This window comes from Brienomyrus brachyistius, unplaced genomic scaffold (assembly GCF_023856365.1).
Source record: "Brienomyrus brachyistius isolate T26 unplaced genomic scaffold, BBRACH_0.4 scaffold61, whole genome shotgun sequence".
NCBI classification, from domain to species: Eukaryota; Metazoa; Chordata; class Actinopteri; order Osteoglossiformes; family Mormyridae; genus Brienomyrus; species Brienomyrus brachyistius.
Genome location: NW_026042336.1, coordinates 1,052,473 through 1,065,723, shown reverse-complemented (window position 1 = coordinate 1,065,723; position 13,251 = coordinate 1,052,473). Strand labels below are relative to the sequence as shown.

At 40.2% G+C, this 13,251-nt stretch overlaps 1 long non-coding RNA gene across 1 annotated transcript in view; it reads left to right on the top strand.

Annotated features, from left to right (window-relative positions):
• Nucleotides 1-13,189, top strand: part of LOC125725108 (uncharacterized) — a 181,598-nt gene extending 168,409 nt beyond the window's left edge. The window contains exon 3 of the long non-coding RNA XR_007387336.1: nt 12,644-13,189. This is a non-coding gene — a long non-coding RNA (uncharacterized LOC125725108). The remainder of the gene's footprint in view (nt 1-12,643) is intronic.
• Nucleotides 13,190-13,251: the final 62 nt, after the last annotated feature.

Below are 13,251 nucleotides of genomic sequence, written 5' to 3'. Positions count from 1 at the left end.
TGGGGGCTGGAACAGTGAAATCGGGCTAAGAGGTGAAACCAGGGAGAGCCACGGGGAAGCAAGACTACAGACCAAAGACTGAGGTATTAGGAGGGGCAAGACACTAGGTAGCATGGGAGGTAAAGTGAACAGTTCAGGGCCTCTGATGGGCTCCGGGGTGCCGCAGAAGGGTCACGGCCAGGGGGGCCTTTGGAATCCTGTCTGGGTCTGTAGAAGCTCTACTCGTCTGCGGCAGCCGAGGGAAGAACAGCATCGGTAGACGGCGAGGGGTTGGCAGAGTCGGAGGGTGTCGAGGGGCAGGCAGGACAGGAACTGGACCAAACCAGGGACCCTGCAAAACAAAAACACAGGCCAGTACCAGCGCCATGAGGAGACCGGATGTGGTTCCTTTTGGGAATCATTGAATGGGGTACCCTGAAAGACCATCTTGGACCAAGCCTGGATCAGGAGGCAGGTCTGGGTAGCATACCCTCGTTTTTTCCTCCCGGAGCTGAGCCCACGACTGGATTTCTGTTGACCCTGTCGTTGTCGCGGCGATAGCCTCCTCGGCTGGGGAAACTTTGGCCACGGGGCTGACACCACGGAGTGGGACTCAGGTCAAGACCTGGAGGCTCCCACTCCATGTCCTCCGGGGGAATGTCCTCCAGGTCAGCCCCCTCTGGGCTGGCATTGTCCGGAGAGTCTGATGCCAGGCTGGTGATGCCTTAATCCAGGCTGGCTGTGCCTTAATCCATACTAAATGTAATTAAACATAATGAAATTTAAAAGAATAAAATGGTAATTAGAGGAAAATTTAACGTGTAAGTTTTAAAAAAATGGGCTTTTCCTTTTATCCAGATGTCTGCAAGCGCTGTGACTGTGATGAATGGTGACGCATGAGATCCTGAGAATGGGCGACGCTTCCAAGGATGGGTGGCAGGTGGCATTTCCCAGGAATTACAGGCAGGAGATGCCTGAGGAGCTCTCCTGGAGGGAAGACAGAAAGAGAAGAAGGGAACAAGCAGAGGCTGTGGGGAGAAAAAGGCTGCAGAACCAGTTAAAGTTGTACAGGTGGATTGTACAAATGCCCTCAAGTCTTGGTCCACGAGGGTACCCGTTTTTAATTTACAAAAAAACAATAAATTTTTAATAAATCTTAAGGCTTATCATTAACATCTTTCTAGTAGTTAAAACACATACAATCGATTAACTTACCTGGTGATTTTGGAACTTCCGACTCCAAAGCAAAATGTAAAGTAAATGCAGCGTTCTACTTGGGGAAAAGGGATAAATTAAAGGGTTAACTTTGGAATCTAAAACAAAAACAGCAATATCATATCAAGGGTCTTCAATACCTTTTTCCTGTGTCTGCTCCCTTTACATGTAGATACTGAATGTGAAAAAGGCAAGAGCTGGACAGGCCCTGCCTTATTGAGTTGAGGGAATGCAAACAACCCCGCATGCGAGTGGGGAGAAACCAGGCACAAACGCAGTAGGCCTCAGAACAAAGGTAGCTTTATTTCATGGGGCCTTTCCAGCCTCACCTCAAGCTGTTACCCCTCTCTCTTGGCCTTGACATGCCTATAATCCACACAGGCCACAGCATGACAAAAACAACAAAAAAAAAAAATAAATAAAAAACAAACAACAATTAGACCAAAAGAAAGACCACCAACCACCCTTTTTACTCTAATCCCCTGCCCTTATATACGGCTTCCCATTAAACTAATTGGGACAGCCCAACGACAAGGGGAAACCAGTTGGAGTTTCATGTACTAACAACATACATTACAACACATACATTTAACATGGAACACATCATAATAGCTGGCCCTTAAGCATTACCGTCCCCTGCTCTTTCACACAGAACATCCCACCTCACACAACAAAAGCAAGAACAAACAACTAGGGGTGAGAGAAAAAATCGATGCATCGATGCATCTTTTTTCTTTCTCTAACGATTCAAAATCGATTCTCAAAGATTCAGAATCGATTCTGTGTTCTACCAAATTGCGACTGCGCGCCGGAAAAATAAACATTACAACGCTCGCCTCTTACATATGCTGCTCATCATTTGAACAATGGACAAACTACATCCTGCACCATCAAATTTAAAATCGACTGTGTGGCAACATTTTGGATTTTGTGAAGACAAAGAGAAAGGGGTCGTTGATAAAAGCCATACTGTGTGCAAAGTCTGTCGCGCCAAATTTAAGTATTTCGGGAACACTACTAATATGAAGAAGCATATAACACGGTTCCACTCAGAGCTGCAGGAACGGACTTCGGTCCCGATCGCGCCCAGCGCCGGTTTCACTCAAAGGACCCTTGAGCAAGTAGCAAAGCTTCCATCCAATTCTGAAAAAGCAAAACGAATTACACGGTCAGTGGCGGGTTTCATTGCCAAAGATTTGGCCTTACTCTGTAATGGAGAACGAAGGATTTCGCTCAATGTTACAGGTGCTTGAGCCAAGAAATAGTGTGCCGTCACGACGTTATTTCAGTGACACTGCAATACCCGCACTCTACAGGGAGACTAAAGCTCAAATTTTAGAATCAATAAGTAATATGGACAGGATTGCAATAACATGCGATGCATGGACATGAATTTCAACAGACTCGTATGTCACCATTACGGCTCACTACATCACGGATGAGTTTAAGCTCGCGGCTGAAGATAATTCTAAAGGTTCTAAACAAAAATAAATAAAAGACATTCCTTCCTTTGTTAAAAGGTTCTAAACAAACTGAAAACAACACATTTGTTGATTTGTTGTTACAATTGTTCTTAGTAATTGTTCATCCTGATATAATTTTGTTAAAATAAAATCAATAAAAGTCTTTATTTCACTTTGTCATTTAAAAAATTGAAATACTGTCAAACAGAGATTCTAACTATGAACAAAAAACATATAATTTAAATTTTAAATTAAGCATATTTGCAAAAAAATGTATATGAAGAATCGTTTTGGAATCGGATCGTGGATCCCAGAATCGTAATTGGATCGGATCGCGAAGTACCTAAAGATTCCCACCCCTACAAACAACCTTTCTCACCTATTTCCCCCCCCCCTTTTGTGCCAAACCTTCACCTTCCCCTGTTCCACCCTGGGCTATAAGGGAACCTTCCCCAGACGGCGCGCGCTTCCGCAGGGAACCCATATGCCGAGGGACCAGAGGAAACAGCAACCGGGGTGGAAGTTGGTGAGAGACTTCTGCTGATTTACCCAAGTTCTCCCTTTACCATGGCCGATGGATAAAACTAGAACAGTGGGTACCTCACAGCTCTAAGTTATTGCCTTGAATAAAGAAAGAAATAAACCAAACAGCACACTAAGCATGGACTATTATTTTGTGGTGCGCAGGGGATGATGGGATGTGTAGTCCGCCAATTCAATAAACTTCAACACACAATACACTACCATAAACCACTAACATCTGACTCCTTGACCCCCCAAATGCTACTACCAACCCAAGTCATAGAGAAACCCCTTCCCTTTTTACACTGATATAAACACGTACCTATAAAATATATTATGTTTAGTTTATAAGCTTATTTCATTACAACAAACAAGCACAATCCATAAGTGCACTAGGCCTAACACATGGTTCAGAAGCCTCCTACCCCACCTTACACCAGCCACATGGACACCATCTGTCCAACTGGGCAACCTCAGCGTCTTGTGCCTCCTGAAACGCCACCTCAGTTTCTTCTTCTTCCTCACATCCTTCTTCCTGAATGGTTTCCAGCCATGATCTGCCTCCTTGTGACACAATAGATCCCAAAGCATTCCCTCTACTTTTCTCTCCTTCTCCCTTAACCTCCTCCACATTCACTCCTACCTCACATCCATTCTCCTCACCTCCATTTACCATATGCATTACATTCATACCAGCCTCCGCCCCCTCCATCTCACCATTGGAGGCCCCTTTCTGATACCTCCACATTTTCCCAAGTAGCCCTTCCCAATCCCTCCTTATCCCCCCCAACCTGGACAGTGGGGGTGTCGCTCGTGAGCACTCCTCCACACCGTCTCCCCAGTCGATCACCTCGTCACACAGGTTCCAGGCATCCCAGTACTGGGTGTTGATCCAGGCAACCGCTGTCTGAATTTGCTTTCTGAGGAGTAAATGATAGATAGTTAACCAGATATTTACAGTGATAATTAAATGAATAAAGACCAGACAGATCTTCAACCATACAGAAAATACAGTTGCTATAATTATTATAATCATGGGCGTAAACTTTACTTCTGTCATTATTATTGTAGCATGGAGACTGTGTCATTATGCTTATTTTCAAAGTTTTTCTCAGGTTCAGTGACAAAGCAGATTTTTCTTCAAAACTATTTATTGCATTTTTTGTTATGTTGTTTACGGTCAAGCCATCAACGTTCAATAAAATTTAAACATGACTATTATTGTGAAAAAGATATAAAAAAAGTAATGTTTTGTATCAAAATCAACAATTAAATAATCAATTTACAGTAACTGTTCTATGCAACAAAAAAAACATCTGCAATTTAAAGCAAACTTACATTAATGAATAGACACTAAACAAAAGTACCAAATGTGTTTTTCCTGGTATCACTGGGCCCCACACTCTTACCATATGTTGTTTATGTTAAAGTTGTCCAGCTCGTCTTTCTGCATATTGCAGACTAATAGACTGTGAAGTCTGTCTTGACCCATAGTAGCCCTTAGCCATGTTTTTAGTCTGCGCAATGCACTGAAGCTCCTCTCAGCTTCACATGAAGACACTGGAACCACCAACAAAATTCTGACAAGGACCTCAATCTGGTCAAACAAGCCTGAAGGGCCAGTGCTTTGGACAGGATCTTAGTCCGTATTCAATAAGCCTTTAGGTGAAAGGAGGTGTAAGAATGAGGATCTTTCCCCTTTTTTAGCATGAGAAATATTAGCTTGGGCAAGAGGTTCAGGTTGTTGAACATGTCCAATAGGAGAGAGGACAACTGGGGCCATAACTTTTTATAGAACTCTGAAGGAAAGCCATCGGGTCTGGGACATTAACCACTTTGCGAAGCAGCCGCCATGGTGGTCAGTTCAGTTACAGTGAGAGTGATAGTGACATCTAAATCATTCACAGCCACACATTCCTATGAAGGAATGGCTAAATCCCTAAAGAAACTATTGAACTCTAGACAACAAGTGAGAGGAGAAAAGCTTGAATGCATTATTCATTTCTAGAGGATTTGCTCGTAATAATGAGACCTTGTTTGCATCAGTAGTTCAGCAGTATGTTGAGACACTAGAAATTCATACTCTGCTTGTATCGTTAGGTGCTCCTTATAAACATCAGCAGATGGGGAGAAACATATCAATTGTCAAGATCTGCTTCACGCTGTGTTAAATATGCCATCTTCTCCTTCCACAGCTCTCTATTATTGCTTACATATCAGATAATCTGCCCACTGGTATCAGTCTGCAAGGTTTCCAGCGATATGGAAACAAATACATCTGGAGATTTATTTAAAAAAAGAAAATTGGCAATTTGTTGTGAAATAAAATCAACAAAGAAAGCAACTGAGTGTTGAACCGTCAAGGACACCATGTTCTAACAAAATTTTCGAGGAGACTGGAGCATGATCTGAGAAAGCTATTTTATCATAGCTACTTAGATATTGAGCAAGAAGTCTTATCAACTAAGAAATAGTCAATTTGGGTAAACGTGTGATGAATCTGAGAGAAAAAAACTATACTCTTTTCGAGTGGGATTAAAGAATTGTGAAAACACCTGACACATTAAATTCTTTGGTAAAAGAATTTATCATTTCGACAGATTTTGAAGGCAGAGCTATCTTGGGGGATGGATGATCTAATTTTGGATTAAAGCGACAATTTAAATCACTCCCCAAGATAAGGTGATATTTAGAGGTATCAGGTACCAGTGAGAACAGACGCTTAAAGAAAATATCATCGCAATTAGGAGCACATGCATTAACCAATAGTACAGGTGTAATGAACAATAAACTAGTAATCATGACAGATCTCCCATTTGGATCGGGAATCCACATCAGATATGCAAAGAACAAAGGGAATAGATGTATGCAACAATATTGCTACGTCCCTTGCTCTACAGCAGAAAGACTGTAGAATGATAGATGTGATCTGCCCATCCACACCTGTCGTCTGATGGTTTAAAATGAGTTTCTTGAAAGAGCATCATACGAGCCCTTCAGTGATAAAGGTATTGCAGTATTTCACAGTGTTTGATAGGATTATTAAGGCTGTTATAGTTAAAACTAAGCAATTTACAATAGTATCCCCCTACACCTCCCTGGTGAGTCCCAGGTTAATCATTACTAAGGCGTACTCCTAACTGAAGTCTGCTATGAAAATTTGGGTTGAAGGCTGTGGCGCAATATGTTAGACTGACTGAAATAAAGCAGAGAAAACGTAATATAAAGAAGTAAGGAAAATTAAAGGTTAAAATGCACGGTAATTTCTTGTCATATCGCCGCAAATGCACATAAAGTACGTACGAATTCACACTGTTACAACAACCGATTGCTGCACATATCGCTTTTAAAGGTGAATGCGTACTTGCTTACCAGTTATATCCATCCCTGCGTATATAGCTAACAGAATGTCAAACACCATTGCTGTGCTCTAGAACTTGCAAAGTAACTTGCTTGCCTGCTAGTGGCACTCCAGTACATTTCTAAAAGCCTGCTCAGGCAGTGCCATCTTGTGGTTTGTCATATGTAGAAGCCTCAACAAGCCAAAAATCAGCTACTTTTTTTTCCAAAGGACAAAATTAATTTGTATCAGCTAAATGTATGAGTTTTTATAGCCACCGAGCTTATCTTATTGGAAGACAAAGCAGGACATTCACGTATCATGTAATTAATTTAAGAAAGCGGTATTTTGCCTCATTACGCGTGTATTTAAGCTGCAGTGTGGTGGAAGCTTATTACCTTTGAATAACATTCCTTTAAATATTATGCCTCAGCTCCATTTGCTTGAATAAAATAACGCTTCCTATTGTACTGAACATTCGCTATACAATTTGTTTTTATGAAACTTTCTTTAACATTTAAAAGAAACGTAGAACTTTCTACATCTGAACTACATAGCACGTCTTCGACATTCCCCGGTTAAATGGACGTTACGCAAGAGTTATGACGTAATACGCACGTAGCGTAATACAACTCATTAGCCAATTTCAACGTACGTACTATTACATTAATGTTAAGCGGACAGTGGGAGTAGTTTCCATAGAAACAACGTAAATATTCTTTACCGTTTGCAGCACAGCAAACTCTACGAATGAAAATGGCGCTCAATTGAGCAGTTTGTTAGCTCTCCAAAATTTCCTTTTATTCTTCAAATTATATTATGCTACTTTGATTATTTACTCTTTTATACTATACTAATGTAGTACATGTCGATAAAATTATTGCATGTTTTTAATGTCATTAAAACTTGTGGTCTTTATTTTTATTGGGGGTGCTCTTATATCGAAGTGATGATGATAGACAGCTATTTGGTTAGTAAAATCTTCCCAAACTTCAAAAAATGTCACTGATCCCTAAAACGGCGGTGTAATTTGCCGGGGTGTCCACGATAAAATATGCGGAATGGTGGGAGATTGGCTATGCGAACGGAAATCCGGCACTAAACAATACAGACAGTTTTCTTTTTAATACGGCGCGAACCCGTAATAAACAGGACGGTAGGCACAGGACGGTAGGCACAGCCCGCCCCCCCCGAGCACTGAGCGCGGACTGTACCGGTACACTGACCGGGGGCTGGGAACCCTTACGGTAATGGATGGTAAAATGTTTACCTAAAATGTTTAAGTAATTTGGGGCATTGCTTTCGTAATAAGGTAAATGCTTCAAGCTGACTATTGCATTTTTAAAAAAACAATGTTGCACAGAATTTAAAAAATACTCTTAGTTTCATCAGTGTTAACACAGTTCTCAGTAGCATTCATCTGGGTTTTCACTTGTGGAGCGCTGTTGTTTCCTATTCCATGTTAGTTATAATCGCCAGCACAGTTTTTTTTTCTGTAAACCCCACAATTTCCATTTTCCAAACCGCTTATCTTACTGGGTCTCGGGGTGTCCGGAGCCTATCCTGAAAGCAATAAACCCCACAATTATTCATTATAATCCATCCATCCATCCACTTTCCAAACCGCTTATCCTACGGAAGCAATAAACCCCACAATTACTCATTATAATCATGGGCGTAAATCGCGGAGGGGACGGAGGGAACATGCCCCCCCACCCCCATCCGAGAGTTGTCCCCCCCCCAATAAATTATTAAAAAAAACGCACTCTCTATTATGAAAAATATATATACGTATACCTAAAATAATTGTGTAAGTAGAAAATAAAACAAACCCAAATAATGCATTTAGAAACAGTTGCGTCCCCCCCCCATTCCTCACAGTGGTTTGGCCCGCTGCCTGCTTTCCCAGTTCATCTCACCTACTCTACACACACGAGTCAGGTGTGTGGCTGCGGATCTATTAACGTTGAATTCCAGTAAGTAGGGTATTTTATTCACTTTAAATAAAGAGATTATCTTTAATGTAGTTAATGCATACTCATTCATAAATTAGTTTCGGCAAAAAAGCTGATTACCGATGTAATTTCCCATGAATTTGATATATTAGCGACTAAAATATTACTTGTGTAGTTAACGTTCGCTTGTTTACAATAACTTGTTCCATAGTGCACTGCAACTAACGCGCCAAAGCAGTTTCCAATGCATTGTTTTATTTGTGACGACCTGGCATAATATTAACTTAACATTAACGGCCACAGTTAGCATATTGTTTAGCTGTGCATTTACTAAATGAGCACTGTGCTACGTCCAAACTGACCCCACTGTATTTTTTTGTATAATCAGTTTCTATTCTGTTCTTAAGTGTACCTAACTATTCATTTTAAATACAAATTGAAACTTTTTTTAATTCCTTGTTTTTATTGTTGTGATTATTTTATGTTAGTTTTACTTTCTTTGTGTAAAGCACTTTGAATTACCATTGTGTATGAAATGTGCTACAGCATAAACTCGCCTTGCCTTGCAGTGTCATAGACTAGGTAAAATGACAGAGAAAAGGAAAATGGACATAGGAACATTTTTCAGTGCACCTAAACGCCAAGTAACGAAACGAAAAGTTCACATATTATGGCAATTTGGCTTTAAGAATGGGTACTTATGACTACTAATGTCACAATATCAATCGCAGGCAAAGGAGACAGAAATTATTGAGGGACAGGTAGAGCAGGGTCATTCAGATGTACAGTGTCAGGTAAGTGTGTTGTGCTTTTATTGAAGGGATAAGGACAGAATTTTTTTTTGGATGAACAATTTCTTTAATGTTTTCTGAGTTGTGGCTGTTCAGTAGATGAACATCACAGGCTCACCAATTTACAGTATGATCTGTCAATTTAACAAGTGTAATGTAAACAAGTTGAGTATTATGAGTATGGAAAACATCTTTTCCTGCATTATTTCTGCTTTAGGAGTCAGTCTGTTCTGAGACAGTGAGAGTAGAGGAAGGGGCAGATTCAGAACCAGGGAGGGAGCCGGAGACAGCAGAACAAAGAGATGATATTGCCAGCAGCAGCACAGGGAGCACAGTTTTTAGTTTAGATCTCAGTGCCTGCACAACTACCTCCCTAGTGTATCGAAAAACAAATGTTTTCAAAGAAGTCATTGACATTTCAAGAGAAATCGTATCAAGACTTTCCATGGCTAAATTACAGTCCATCAGTGTAAGGGGTGTTATGTTTTTACTTCAGCAAAGGTGTTTCAAACCAGTCCTCTTTAGGTCATAGACCTGATGCCGCTTTCGTTAGTACAGGCTTTAGAAATTGGAAGAAAGCCACTGAAAAATGTACAGCACACCAGACCTCTCAAGCCCACCAACATTATGTGACTGTCACTTAGGGGTGGGAATCTTTAGGTACTTTGCGATCCGATCCAATTACGATTCTGGGATCCACGATCCGATTCCAAAACGATTCTTCATATACAGTACATTTTTTTTGCAAATATGCTTAATTCAAATTTAAAATTATATGTTTTTTGTTCATAGTTAGAATCTCTGTTTGACAGTATTTCAATTTTAAAAATGACAAAGTGGAATAAAGACTTGTATTGCTTTTATTTTAACAATTATATTCAGGATGAGCAATTACTAAGGACGATTGTAACAACAAATGGGTTGTTTTCAGTTTGTTTAGAACCTTTTAACAAAGGAAGGAATGTCTTTTATTTATTTTTGTTTAGAACCTTTAGAATTATCTTCAGAGCTGCAATGAATTATCTTTCAATCAGACTGCAAAAAATATCAACATACAAATTAAATAACTTAAATATCCAACATCTCACTATAGTTTATCTATTGTCGATAAGAGCAGTTGATAAGAGACTTCTTGCTCAATATCTGAGTAGCTATGATAAAATAGCTTTCTCAGATCATGCTCCAGTCTCCTCGAAAATTTTGTTAGAACATGGTGTCCTTGACGGTTCAACACTCAGTTGCTTTCGTTGTTGATTTTATTTCACAACAAATTGCCAATTTTCTTTCTTTAAATAAATCTCCAGATGTATTTGTTTCCATATCGCTGGAAACCTTGCAGACCGATACTAGTGGGCAGATTATCTGATATGTAAGCAATGATAGAGAGCTGTGGAAGGAGAAGATGGCATATTTAACACAGCGTGAAGCAGATCTTGACAATTGATATGTTTCTCCCCATCTGCTGATGTTTATAAGGAGCATCTAACGATACAAGCAGAATATGAATTTCTAGTGTCTCAACATACTGCTGAACTACTGATGCAAACAAGGTCTCATTATTACGAGCAAATCCTCTAGAAATGAATAATGCATTCAAGCTTTTCTCCTCTCACTTGTTGTCTAGAGTTCAATAGTTTCTTTAGGGATTTAGCCATTCCTTCATAGGAATGTGTGGCTGTGAATGATTTAGATGTCACTATCACTATCACTGTAACTGAACTGACCACCATGGCGGCTGCTTCGCAAAGTGGTTAATGTCCCAGACCCGATGGCTTTCCTTCAGAGTTCTATAAAAAGTTATGGCCCCAGTTGTCCTCTCTCCTATTGGACATGTTCAACAACCTGAACCTCTTGCCCAAGCTAATATTTCTCATGCTTAAAAAGGGGAAAGATCCTCATTCTTACACCTCCTTTCACCTAAAGGCTTATTGAATACGGACTAAGATCCTGTCCAAAGCACTGGCCCTTCAGGCTTGTTTAACCAGATTGAGGTCCTTGTCAGAATTTTGTTGGTGGTTCCAGTGTCCTCATGTGAAGCTGAGAGGAGCTTCAGTGCATTGCGCAGACTAAAGACGTGGCTAAGGGCTACTATGGGCCACGATGGACTTAACAGTCTGTTAGTCTGAATATGCAGAAAGATGAGCTGGACAACTTTAACATAAACAACATATGCCAGGAGTTTGTGGGGCCCCGTGATACCAGGAAAAACACATTTGGTACTTTTGTTTAGTGTCCATTCATTAATGTAAGTTTGCTTTAAATTGCAGATGTTTTTTTTTTTTTGCATAGAACAGTTACTGTAAATTGGTTATTTAATTGTTGATTTTGATGCAAAACATTACTTATGTGATATCTTTTTCACAATAATAGTCATGTTTAAATTTTATTGTATGTTGATGGCTTGACCGTAAACAACATAACAAAAAATGCAATAAATAGTTTTGAAGAAAAATCTGCTTTGTCATTTAACCTGAGAAAAACTTTGAAAATAAGCATAATGACACAGTCTCCCTGCTACAATAGTAATGACAGAAGTAATGTTTTTCACTGTGAGGATAAATCTTCATAAGTACAATTTGACTGTATTATTTGTGTCCCCTTCAAAAATTGCTTATGAGAAATGTTATATTTATTGTCCCCCCCTACTGTTAAATGAAATTTACTCCCATGATTATAATAATTATAGCAACTGTTTTTTTATGGTTGAAGATCTGTCTGGTCTTTATTCATTTAATTATCACTGTAAATAGTTGGTTAACTATCTATCATTTACTCCTCAGAAAGCAAATTCAGACAGCGGTTGCCTTGATCAACACCCAGTACTGGGATGCCTGGAACCTGTGTGACAAGGTGATCGACTGGGGAGACAGTGTGGAGGAGTGCTCACGAGCGACACCCCCACTGTCCAGGTTGGGGGGGATAAGGAGGGATTGGGAAGGGCTACTTGGGAAAATGTGGAGGTATCAGAAAGGGGCGTCCAATGGTGAGATGGAGGGGGCGGAGGCTGGTATGAATGGAATGCATATGGTAAATGGAGGTGAGGAGAATGGATGTGAGGTAGGAGTGAATGTGGAGGAGGTTAAGGGAGAAGGAGAGAAAAGTAGAGGGAATGCTTTGGGATCTATTGTGTCACAAGGAGGCAGATCATGGCTGGAAACCATTCAGGAAGAAGGATGTGAGGAAGAAGAAGAAACTGAGGTGGCGTTTCAGGAGGCACAAGACGCTGAGGTTGCCCAGTTGGACAGATGGTGTCCATGTGGCTGGTGTAAGGTGGGGTAGGAGGCTTCTGAACCATGTGTTAGGCCTAGTGCACTTATGGATTGTGCTTGTTTGTTATAATGAAATAAGCTTATAAACTAAACATAATATATTTTATAGGTACGTGTTTATATCAGTATCTACATGTAAAGGGAGCAGACACAGGAAAAAGGTATTGAAGACCCTTGATATGATATTGCTGTTTTTGATTTAGATTCCAAAGTTAACCCTTTATTTAATTTATCCCTTTTCCCCAAGTAGAATGATGCATTTACTTGTAATCTGTATTATTTTGCTTTGGAGTCAGAAGTTCCAAAATCACCAGGTAAGTTAATCGATTGTATGTGTTTTAACTACTAGACAGATGTAAATGATAAGCCTTAAGATTTATTTTAAATTAATTTATTGTTTTTTTGTAAATTAAAAACAGGAACCCTCGTGGACCAAGACTTGAGGGCATTTGTACCATCCAGCTGTACAACTTTAACTGGTTCTGCAGTCTTTTTCTCCCCACAGCCTCTGCTTGTTCCCTTCTTCTCTTTCTGTCTTCCCTCCAGGAGAGCTCCTCAGGCATCTCCAGCCTGTAATTCCTGGGAAATGCCACCTGCCACCCATCCTTGGAAGCGTCGCCCAGTCTCAGGATCTCATACGTCACCATTCATCACAGAGTCACAGCGCTTGCAGACATCTGGATAAAAGGAAAAGCCCATTTTTTAAAACTTGCACGT